The sequence below is a fragment of the Corvus hawaiiensis genome, chromosome 5 (genome assembly GCF_020740725.1).
Source record: "Corvus hawaiiensis isolate bCorHaw1 chromosome 5, bCorHaw1.pri.cur, whole genome shotgun sequence".
Lineage (NCBI taxonomy): Eukaryota > Metazoa > Chordata > Aves > Passeriformes > Corvidae > Corvus > Corvus hawaiiensis.
The window spans coordinates 5,021,462-5,033,751 of record NC_063217.1 but is presented as its reverse complement, the minus strand read 5'-3'; the positions used below and the strand labels follow the sequence as shown (position 1 = coordinate 5,033,751).

The window sequence follows — 12,290 nt, the reverse complement described above, 5'->3', positions numbered from 1 at the left end:
AGCTACCATTTGTCATTCCTTTGTCATGAGTACATCGGACGTGTAATCTTGAGGAAATCCAGGAACTCGCACCTTCCCTGCCCCATGAATACCTGTGGTGCAAATTCTCTGGGTTTCTGCAAACCTGTACTGAATTTATCCACAGGGTATGTTTTTAGTAATCTAAGGAAAGGGGAGCTTCTCAAGATTTTTAAATGGCAGCACTGGTGCACATAGAACATGGTAAATAGAATACTTGTAGTCGGGAGCACAGGTGAGCCCTGATGGTGACAAGTAGTTCTTCTAAATTTTGTCTTGGCTTACATGAGGCTGAGAAGTTGAAGTCTTGACATTTCAACTGCTCTGGGAATTTGGTTGAGAAGCTTAATTTTGAAGGGTAACAAAACCATGCTGAAGTACTCTGAGGGAAACAAATTTGATAATATCCCTACTCCAAGGCCATTTTTGTTTGTTTATAATTTTCTTTCTTTTCTGCAAGTCTTTCCGTTGTATTTGCAGCCAGTTCTTAGAAGCAGCCTCATAATAGCAAGTAAAAGAACCAAAATGGAACACCACAAAGCACAGAGAGACATTTACTTACCAAGTTCTATGTAGACCAGTGCTGTCATTTAAAAATCTTGGGGTGTTCCCATTTCCCTAGATTCCTAAAAATATACCTTCTAGATAAACTGAGCAGCAGTTTGCAGAAACATTGAAAATTTGTACCAGAAATGCTGGAAACCACCAAGATGGGAAACCACCACATCCAGCCAGGGACCAAGGTATAAAAAAGATAAGGAATAACCTGTAGTCTTCTCAGGGGCTGTAATAGCATTTCCCATTTTTTATTGCAAATGCTGAACCTCCTCCAAGAAACTGTTAACAAAGTACATATTTTTTGAAAAATTATGACCAGATGAAAGAAGAGGTGATGACATCTCGATGCGCAGCACCCTGAGAAAGTCTAAGCAACAGGTTTAAATCTCTTCAGTTTTTGAGGGAGTTTGAAAGCTAACATTAGGTGAATTTTCAGAGTGCTGGGACGTTCTGTGAAAGTTCCTCCTCCTGAGGCTGTCCCTCTTTGTGAGGCACAATTAAAAATTAATTGAGCTGAAAGGCAAGAAAATTATGATTCTATAGGTAAGTGATCAGGCAACTTGCTGTTTCTGCTCCAGTGAATACTTCACACAAAATTATGTAAATATTCATTAGAATGTCAGGAACTCACGTCTCCCCTGCTACATGAATACCCTAATCACCAGGATCACAGAGTCTTTTGCCCAATGAATATTTAGTTGTTCTCTAACAGTCTAGCAGTTTCAGCAGGAGGCTTGAAAGATTCTCTTCTCGAATACCTAAAGCAGAGGGGTTGAAATATTGGAAGTTTGAAGTTTAACCCTGACCAGCAAAGGATGGAATGAAATTCAGATACCCCACAACCATTAATATATTGTATTAAAGAAAGAACACAATGCTATTTGTGCCAATCCATTTTGGTGTTTTGAGAATCATCTCCTATAGTGTGCAGACAGCCAGTGAAAATGTTTCTGGACCAGAACATAGCATGGGATTCCCAGGCTACATAGAAGTGCTCTGATCACTGTAGCATTAGCTACCTGGGAAAGCAACAGTGCAAGAGATTATAATAGAAATATACATAGTGAACAAATTACCAGGATCAGATGATATTGCCTCTAGAGTTCACCAGGAACACACAGATTAAATAAATATACTATGTATATAACCTCTCACTTAAAAACTCGTGTTATCTGAAGACAAAAAGACAGGGGATGAGATAGCAGTTCTTAGAAAATTTAAAACTAAGATCTCCACTGGGAAAATTAATAACAGCACTAAAAAATTATAGAATAGACCCTTGGATATTTTTATTATTTTTAATTTGAGAAGAGTAATCATGGCTTCAGTAGAAGGCATTGTTTAAAGAGGTCAAGAAACATATGGGATAAAATGGCAGGAGCTATACAGTCTGTTTTAATTTCCTACAAAATTTTAAAAAAGGCTGCCAGAACACTGAGTATCATGGGATAAGAGGGAAGACCCTCACATGCATTAATCTTTGGTTAAAAGCAGGAATTCAAGGATAACTGCAAAAGGTCATTTCTTGCAACGCAGGATGGTTATCACAGCAGTTGTGCAGGAGCCTGTCCTGGAACTCATTCTGTTTAGTGTGTCAAGAAATGACCTACAGAAGAGGGATGATCTGTATGGTGATAATATGATATGAATTATGATGGTCTAACATTATATGAGGCACTTAGGAACAGGACAGGCTGTGAAGAATTTGAGGAGGACCTCAGACGCCAGAGTATCTCAGCAATAAAATGTCAAATGAAATTCAACACAGATAAATATAAAGTGATATAATAAGGAAAACCAATTTTACCTAACACACACACTGAGCTAGCCTTGGCTTCCGGCCATACTCCTCTACCCTTTACTCTGCTCTCTCCCCCTCCTCAGTGGGGCAGCGGGGCAAAATAGGATGAGAAACCTTGTGGGCTGAGCTAAATTTGGGAGATTGTTTTCTAATTACCATTGTGGGAAAAACAGCCTGGAATGAGGGGAAATTAATTTAATTTATTGCCAATAAAAATAATTATTTAATTATGGTGGTTTTAATTATTAAAAGAAAGAAACAAAAATACAAACATTAACACTTTTCCTTCCTTCTTTCCCAAGCTCATCTTCCCTTGCTCACTTGACTCCTCTCTGGCACTGGACAGCCTGGGAGGTGAGGAGAGGAGGTTACAGCTGGTGATGATGCATCTTAACTCCCAGAGTTTTCCTGGGACTCTCCAAGGGCTGCAGTCCTTCACAAAAATCTGTTCCAGCACGAACTCTTCACAGGCCAATTTCCTTCAGGAATACCCATCTGCTCCATTCAGGGGTTCTCCACAATCTGCTGTGGTATCTGCTCCACCGTGGTCTCTTCCATGGGCAGATTAGACAAAACTTGGAAGAAAAATCTGTCAGAGATCTGAATTTTGGACTTAGGCAGTTTTAGGGATATTTAAGTGCAGAATGGTGGACACACTTATTTGTATCTAGACACAGCACAGAAAACATATTCGTGAGTTCTTGCCCATTGTTTTCCTGTGGCAAAGAAGCAGCATTTTGGGAATGAGGTACCTACACATCTCTGTTGATCTGAGTATTCCTCTACTGAAAAAGAGGGAAAAAAAGCTGAGCAACTACAAATCTATTTTAACACTGAACTTTAAGAGGACGCCTGAATGATTTGCATATGCTGTAAATCAAGTTTTAGGCACCGGGGTTTTGATAGAAGAGCAAATTAGGTTGTCAGGTTTCTTTGCCCTAGTTACCATCTTGTCTTATTCTATTAAATGTTTGGATGACATTTCAGCTTACTTCTTTGCATAAGTTTTGTGGTTTCTCTTGAAATTTGGCTTTCTTTCCTTTGTTTTTTAATCGTTTTATTTGGAATGGTAGTAAATGAAGTTAGAAGATAAATGAGTATCATATTGTGAAAGAAATTTCATCACCGGAATGGATTTCTAGTGTGTCTTTAAATCACATGATTTTTAAGACTGTATAACAGACGCAGATACCAGGAGACGATGCAGCTGGAGAAATCTCAATGTTGGTTCCGCCCAATCTGGCAAGCATTGTAGAATTTATTTCGGTTTGGGTCTTTCAGATATATCCCAGCTCACAGAGATTAAATCATAATGTAAAAATGGTGCATAAGTCTCTTCTAACATATGTGTTTTAGAGTTTGTAAAAAGAGATAATGAATTCTGAAAAAAAACCCCCAACACCTAAACTCTGAACCAAATCTGATTAGGTAGACTAATAATGACACTTATAGCGTGATGAAGACAATGAATACCTGCAATATAAGGGATGGTTTATACCCAAACATTTTACATATATTAATAATGAAACATTTGAGAGTTAAGTACATCCATCAATATTACATTTTCATGATAGAGTGCTATACTTTCTGTCAGAAGGACTTCTAATGAAAAGAAAATAACAGGAAAGGAAAAACAGAGAACATTCTCAGGGCAAGGTTCTGTCATACAGGTCACCAGATGCCTTTGCAAACCAAAATATTTTAGGATGTTCTCTCTTATCAGTGGCTTAGAAAATGTTGATGAATTAATTTATGGAAAAGAATTAGAAGTTTATGATATTACCTTTGAGACACTGATAATGCTGCTGTTATTTACATAGACAGATTTATTTCAGAGCATCCAGTACTCTGATATAACCTGTAGACTGAGAGGAACAATGCTACTCACATTCAAGAGCAAATATATCAAATAAAGATGCCATGCTGATGCATTTTTAAAGGAAGAAAAATATTGAATCCTCAAATCAGCAGTGGACAAAGGACAACACATGACTTGACTCCCTACTGGCTAAATAGGTCTTTGTCTGAAGAGTGCTCATTTAGACATCTAAATTTAAGTTTAGAGTGCAAAGATGAAAGACTTTAGATTTACTCCGGTTGGTTGCCAAGGCACAAAGCTACCAAAAAGCAAAATCACCAGAGATCACTGGGACACTAAAAGGTTTGGAGGAGCAATAATGATCAGCAGGAGGCATATGCAGGACATGAAGCCAGAGTGTTAAACCTCACTGGTTATCACATGGTTGCATAAAAGGAGGCAATATATTCTGTGGAGTTTTGTTCTGCTGTCGAGGAGGCACAGGTTGTCAGAGATTATTACCAACTGCATTTTTTAACAAGATCTTGACCTATTAAGCTATATTCTTTATATAGGAATTTTATACATGAATTATACATACATTTTAATGCAGTTCTCAGAACTCCTGTTTCGAGTCTTTTTTTTTTCCTGAGATGGCAGAACACAATGCATAATGGTTACAGCATTTTAAAATGCTGCAGCTTTGACATTTAACTGAAACTTTGACTTGTGCCAATGAATATACATAAATCATATTGTTGAAGAGAAAAATATAGCAACTGGGATTGGAAAGTGTGAAAGATGAGATCAATTTGTTTTGAATCTTTCATGAAAGAGGCTTATATTTAAGGACTGAGTATCAATTCAACTCAAGGAAAAGGTATATGTTATAATGGATGAAAATACTGAGAAAATATTGGGATTTTAAGGAACTAGATGGAGGTGTGTCTTTCTTAGAGTGGATTACAGGCCAGCATGTGGACTTTCCTCTAATAAATTCTTTATGCTTCTGTGCTTTCAGGGATTACAGCTCCCAAAGGCTTCAAGACCCAGGGAATTTTTCTTTCCCAGTTCACCAGAGACAAAAAGAAGCAGATTTTCTGCACCAGGAGCACCCTCACCTCCCTGCCCAAAACAGCCAGGCTGCAATTCCCTGCCCTTTGTCCAGCCAGAAGGGAGACTGAGCATGAATTCCTAACAAACACACACCCAGAACTCTCCAGGAGCTGGTGAACCGCTGCTCCCAGCAGTCTTGTCCTTTCCTCACCTTGACCTTTGATTTTCTCTGTCTTGGCCATCTCCAAAATAATAATAAAAAAACCAAAACCTTTATGATAATGTGAAAATAACCAAAAATAGGTATGTGACAGTCCTCTTTTATATAAAAATTTAGGATGAAAAAGCTGACTTTCACTCCTGTATTAGATAGTTATTTCATTTTATCTGAGCTTTTCCAATACCTGCTGGAAATGCAATCTGGGCAGGACCTGCATCAGTGCCTTCCATACAAACCACCCCAGTGCTTCATGAATGTGAGGTTGAGTCATTCATTTGGATGCATTGTTTTGGAAGCTGGAAGAGGAACAATAGCCCTTTGATGAAAAGTTCTAGAATTTTGGGGGCCGACCCACTCAGCTGTGATCGTATTTTCACTGGCTTGGAGAATACAGCTTGCCCTTCCAAAAGCAATTTTGTATATTGATGATATACTAAGAAGTATACAGATTTCCAGACATGAGTGATTTCTTTGTCTCTTTGTGTAACATACCCAGTTGTCAAGGATATTGTGGTATTTTTAATGCACCCTACTGCTTTGAAAAGATAAAGTAAAATAAATAAATAAAATATTATGCTTTAAATTTGCTTTTCAAAAGAAAAAGAAGCAGAACACAGTGTCTCAAAGGACTAATCCCAACTGAAAGCTCTTCATGAGAAAAACATAAAAGCCTTTAGGTTGTTTGCATTCCCTTTATATTTTTTTTTAAAATTGTACTCTTTTGTAAATAATTTATAAATAATAATTGAGAGAATTTTGTTGTCTTTAACCACATTATCCCAAGAGTAATGTTGAGAGCTCTATTGATCAAAATGTGATTAAGAACATAAAATAATAACAGGATTTGTCCTACTTTTTCTTCATCCGGGCTCAGAATAGTGGTAATTTATGCTATATTGTTACTAAAACACTCATTTTCCCCTTACATTAGTTATGAGGCAACATGGAGAGTTCACAAGACATAAATGACAGCCAAGCAATAATTCTGAATACACTTTTGGCATTGCCAGCTGTACTGGTAGGTCTGGCACAGCTGTTGCTCTGCTTCAGCTTTTTGTTTGTTTTCTCGTTTCCTAAAGAAACTCTTTTCAAAGGTCACCCCGCCAACAATAATCTCATTGGGAATTCACATGGGCAGTGGACAACAGCCAGTCCATCTAATCCTCATTTTTTTCAGGTGTTTACTGAGACCAAAAGCACCTGTAGCTTCACTCATGACTTCTCATGAGTCCTAGAAACATCTATAAACTTAGTGTGGACTAACTAAAGTTGCTGCATTGAATTAATCTTTACCTAACACTTAGGCCTCTCACGAGCTCTGGTTCAAACTCTTGTGAGTGTCTACAGAATGTACATTGCAAAACATGTTCTGGCATTTCCTGGTCTTCACCCAAAAGTAATTAATAAATTATAAGAAAAGAATATTCTAGAAAATGAGGTGTTTCCTTGAGTGTTTTCTTGGGGATATTTATTAAAAAGGTTAATACAAATTACAAATACATACATTGATATGGTCAAAATACAAACTAATATGCATAATTGGTTTTGTGTCTTGGTCCACTGATTTCCATTGACGTTCCATTCCGTGTCCCTTTCTCCATGTCTAATGGTACCTGGATGGTTCTTTGGCATGATGACTGCTACCTATTTCATGGCAGGCGTGTGCTCCAGAAAGCAATTGATTCTTATATTTAACTCCTTTTTCTCTTTAATTCCTCTTAAATGAGTCCAATGGAAATAAATGTAATAAAGTCCTTACAGCAAATTAGTTTTGTTGCTTTCACCACACATTTGTAAGTGATATAATATCTTTTTAATATCATGGTGACCAGGAATACAATACTTCATGCCTATTTCCTTCAGAAAATCATTATCCTCTAATAAACACCTCAGAATACTTCCAAACATTAAACTATGTTGTCTTATCTCAGTGGTGCAAACATTTTTAAAGATGTCTATCGACAGTTTTGTTTCCCTTGAGATATACTCCTCAGTAATCTATATTTTCCCATCATTTTAATTCGCTTCGTAAAAACAACCCTGTGGTCAATATTGAAGGATAGCAGGGGGTAAAGTCAACTTTATATGATATAAACAGAAACTTTCAAATTGAAGTGACTGTTGGAGCTCCTTTCTTTGTTCCTTGATAAATGAGTCTTGGAAAAGCCCCCTGCTATTCATGTGTTAATGGCATGGTCTCTGTTCCAAGCTCATCCGCATCAATGCTCACTGGATCCCTCCACTCCTCTGTGGGTTTTCAGAGAACAGACTGGGAGTAGAGAAGTTCCTGACCTCACCACAGCTCAGGTGTTTGCCTCCTTTGGAACCTCTAGCTAACTACCCAGAGTTTGTTCCAGGGAGGGAATGTGTCCTTCATGTGCCTGGTGCGATCTCCAAAGTGACAGATATGATTTTGATGCAAAAGTTTTTAATAGAAAACAAGTCAGCTGCAGTAATTACTCCCATGAGATCATGATATACAGCACTGGCTATTTATTCTGGGAAAGCTGTTTGTCTGTTTTCTCAGGACTGCTGGATACAGTCTGTTCTTTTTGTCTGCTTTGTCTATCTGCTTTTCCAGGCTGTTATATCCACCCTACTCTCCCCAGTGAACCCCATTAAATTCTCTACATCAAATGCAAGTATATTTATATTTCAATCCCTTTCAGTAAGCATGTATGATTTTTATTTCACTTCTGTTTTATTGGTGTAATAAGCTGTGCAGAAGAATATCTTCAACTCTGAGGAAGTAAAATCAGTGTGCACTGCAATACCTTCCAAATAATGCCATCCTCCAAAAATCAGTTTCCATTTTAGAGAAAACCTGAGTGCACTGTGTTTTTTTTTTGTGTAATACTTGATCAGACTTTGATATTTTAAAATAAACAGTGTAATAAAGTCATCTCAAATGGAACATTATCTTGAACATTTCTTCATCCAAGGAAATCTTTTTAAGACAAGATTTTTACCCTGTTTCTCACTGTTTACTCTGTTTTCCACAGGTGGGAACATCTTTCCCTAGGGCTACATCTACAGCAGCAAATTAAATGTATCCAGACATATCTTCAAGCAAGGAGGATAACTGTTACAGGACATCTCTTATCTTTCCTAACAAACTGTTTCAGACTCTGGAACAGGGTGTCTGTGTGCAAACTGCCTGCTGGAGTGGCTCCGGGGCTCCAGCTGCCAAACCATGTCCAGGAATTGTTCAGGGAAAGAGCTTGTTGGAGTGGGCCAAAATCATGCCAGAAAACATTACTGGAGTAAATGATGATGCTCCAGTGCCAGGAAATCTTCCCAAGCACGCTACACTTCACTGCGATAGATGCAGACCATGCCATTTTTCCCCGAGAGGGACACTTCTGCTAACCAGCTGTGCCAAAACACCTCTCATTTGATTTTCATTCTGTAAGTTCTTTTCCTTCAGTGGCCAAGATCATGACTAAAAGGATATGAGAGTCACTCATCCCAAAGTGAGTGTCAGGCTATGTGAGAAGTGGTATTTCTGGTGCCATCTGGTACTGTTGAAGAGGTAAGAAAGGGAGAACAGCCACCATGCAGACATCTTTGCATAGAAACTTCTCTGGGAGACCTCAAAAATTCCTGAATTCCCAAAAGCTTTCTGAAAGAATCAGTCTCTTCTGATAATTTTTAGCCCTTGACCATCATGGGTACAAAAACCCGTATTCTTCTAACTAAATTCACCCCCTCAAAAAATGCTGCACAGCAAATATGAAGGTAATAGCAGAGATGTCTGAGTTTTTCTTAGCACTGAAGTTTCTCCTTGTTGATTTAAGCAGACAGCATTTACCTCAGTTGTTCTTCACCAACAATCAAAGAAAAAAATCTGGTAGATGTCCCCTATGCTGTGTAAGGGACAGCTACACTTGCATCTCTGTCCAAGAAGTCCATTTTTCGAGAGTTAAAATATTTTTATTTCCTGCTGCCAAACTAATTTGCCTTAAGTCTTGCCAGACTGGCTTACTGCCTTCACTAGAATTGTCTTCTGCCTTTTCCTTATTATTTCCAGTTATGTAAAGGCTCTTCTTCTTTCTGCATGGTTTTCTAAGGGTTTATCAGTCTGGTATTTAGAATATTCCCGTTATGCAAGGAGGAAAAAATTATTTTTGCATTTGATCCAGACAGTGATGAAGCTTGTGTTCATTTTCAGTTCCAGTGGGAAATAATATTTTTCTTCTTCAAACCACGACATTGGCCCACTGGGACATGTCTGTACTCTGAATATGTTCATTTTCCTCTCTGTGAGCCAGCAAGTACCCACAGCAAAAGTATGCTCAGAGGAACTTTTCTGCTGTGTTGACTTGGGAGTCTCTGAGGTGACAAAGGACACAAATTTCTTCTGGTCCTGTAGCAGAGGCTGCATTTTATTGATGGGGAAACTTTGCACTCTTGCACCTGAGACAGCAGCAGGTTGCCTGCTCTTGCTGACATATTCATATTATTCACATTAATCGTAATTGTTCTTCCTGCTTTTGCCAGGCCCAAGGGACACACTCTATCATGAATTCATCTTCAGAGCTTCTGTTTAATGAAGACAAGTTCCTGCTCTGTAGGCAAAAGGTGCTTTAATTTTGTTCTCTCAACCTTCAAGTTCTTGTGATTTCACAATTATTTTTAACCTCCTGGATTCCTGAAGGCAACTTCCATCTACTGAAGAATGAGTAAATAATAACTAAAGCCATAATAGCTCAAATGAGCTGTAGCAGTGGAAATAATGATGTGTTAGAAACAGAAATCACGCAATTTGATAGATTTTTATTTTTTAAGGTTGGATAAAATTCATGTAGCTTTAAATGCATGTACTATAGATGACATGCATTGCTTTCACAAACTTCCATGTCTCTCTCTCCATGGATAATAGAAGGGTCATGGGTGATTACCATAACTGGCTGCTACACTTTTAAATTAACAAAATTATATAAATCCCAGTTAACCTGTTGGTCCTTTCCACTTTAAAATATGTGGCTGTAAAGATCAAGTCCTGACTATATTTATTGAGAATTTTTTTTTTTTCTTTTTCCCCAGACCATTTGTTGACAAAGTAAGCAAACAAGAAAGTGAGGAATGGAATAGTGGAACATACATTGGCATGAGTTTACCCAAGACTGTGAGGCAGATCAGGAAAACATAAAACCTGAGTCACCTGTTTGTTTATTCAGACCCTTCTCTGCAAAAACACAAAGCAGTTCTAATGGTTAAGGATATGATCCTAGTATCATAGCCCACCTAACTTCAGATATTACAGCTAATTGTCTGGATGTCATTTTCAGTCAAAGAAAAGGGATCCAGAGACCAGTTTATTCCATCCATTTCAGACAACTCTCTCAGGATAGGGTAAATCCCTGTATAGAGTTACCTATTCTCATTATTGATGGTGGAAGAAGCTTGGATAACTGATATAAGCTGACAGCTCCCTTTTAGATGCCTACAAGTTATGGTGGCAAAACGTGCCCCAAAAGACCACATTACAAACACCATCCCAAGTGACACTAGCCCACAAGAAGTGTTCATTTAGCAAGGAATTCTTTTTCACAAAAGCTTTCAAATTTCTGTTTGCTCTTGAGACAACCTCAAGCAAAACACCAAGCATTCCTAATATTTTCACACATAGGGGACTGTTATCTTCTGGTGGAAAATGTGAGCATTTTTAATCAGGAGGGAATAGGCATGTGTCAGGTGGGGAATAAGTGGATGAGCATGCCATGTAGGAAATTCAGTTTGATGTCTCTGCTCAGCCTGGGTCAGAGTGACATGTTCCACCCCTGATTGCTCTGTATCACAGGAGGAACAGTTCATCTTTATGGAAATTTCTTGGCTTAGCTGAAAACTAGTTCTAGGAAGTTGCCTTTGCAGAAGAGAGGTCAAAGACAGGCACTAAAAAAGGGAGGACCTTTTTCACATTTGCAAGTAGGATTTAGGAAGCATAACTGTGGCAATGTACTGATTGCAGTGTTGCTGCTGCGAGACACATTCTGTGAAGCAAAACACGCCACAAATTGGAGAGTTTTTCTGCCAGCCACAAAACTCCTGATAGCACTAGTTTTCCATTTCAAAAGAAACTCTGAAAAGCCAACATTTGGAAGAATATCTAACCAATCACTCTCCTCCACATATGCACTCACTTTTTAAAGATGTTTTCTGTATAATTTTAAATAATATACATTTCTTTTAACAATACAAATCCAGCAGATTTTACTACAGTGCTGGGGTTTTTTAGGGGATGGAGGTGTCCAGCATTGCACATTATGATTGCATAAGCACCAATAGATTTCCTCTGTTAAGTGAAATGCTATGAAATTATTCCATCTAATCAAGTTAATCATGGAAGTGGCAAGGGATGAGCCCAAATGCATCTCTCTAGTTTTAGGAAGAGTACAAGACTAGAATAGCAAGCTGTCCCTGCCTTAAATCACAACTGGCCCTTCAACTGCATCATGATTGCACAGAAGGGAAAAAATAAATTGTTCTGTCAGAACTGGCACATGCAATTACTTTATTTGCCCAAGCTAATTGTTGGTAGAAATCAGGCATGCGGCTTATCATCTGTCACTCAAACGTGAAATATATTAAAGTTGCTACAAAGATGCATTTCTAACTATTTTACTTATTTTCAATAAACTGTTAGAGAAAGTGATTTTCATACATATATTAAAAAGAGAAGCTGGCAGGGGAGACAAGACAACTACTGAGTCCTGGACTAGATATATGGCGGAATATCTTTGTTGCTGCTTGCTCCAAGCTTCCATTCCCCCTCCCCAAGACAAGCCAGGACTTGCTTCTGCCATGTGCTCTGAACTCTTTTGTTCCAAGCGCGGGCA

General features: G+C 38.2%; 1 long non-coding RNA gene across 1 annotated transcript in view; it reads left to right on the top strand.

Moving 5' to 3' along the window:
* LOC125326508 overlaps nucleotides 1–6,861 on the top strand; it is a 46,511-nt gene extending 39,650 nt beyond the window's left edge. Inside the window, exons 5-6 of the long non-coding RNA XR_007203869.1 lie at nucleotides 2,680–2,731; nucleotides 5,197–6,861. This is a non-coding gene — a long non-coding RNA (uncharacterized LOC125326508). The remainder of the gene's footprint in view (nucleotides 1–2,679; nucleotides 2,732–5,196) is intronic.
* Nucleotides 6,862–12,290: the final 5,429 nt, after the last annotated feature.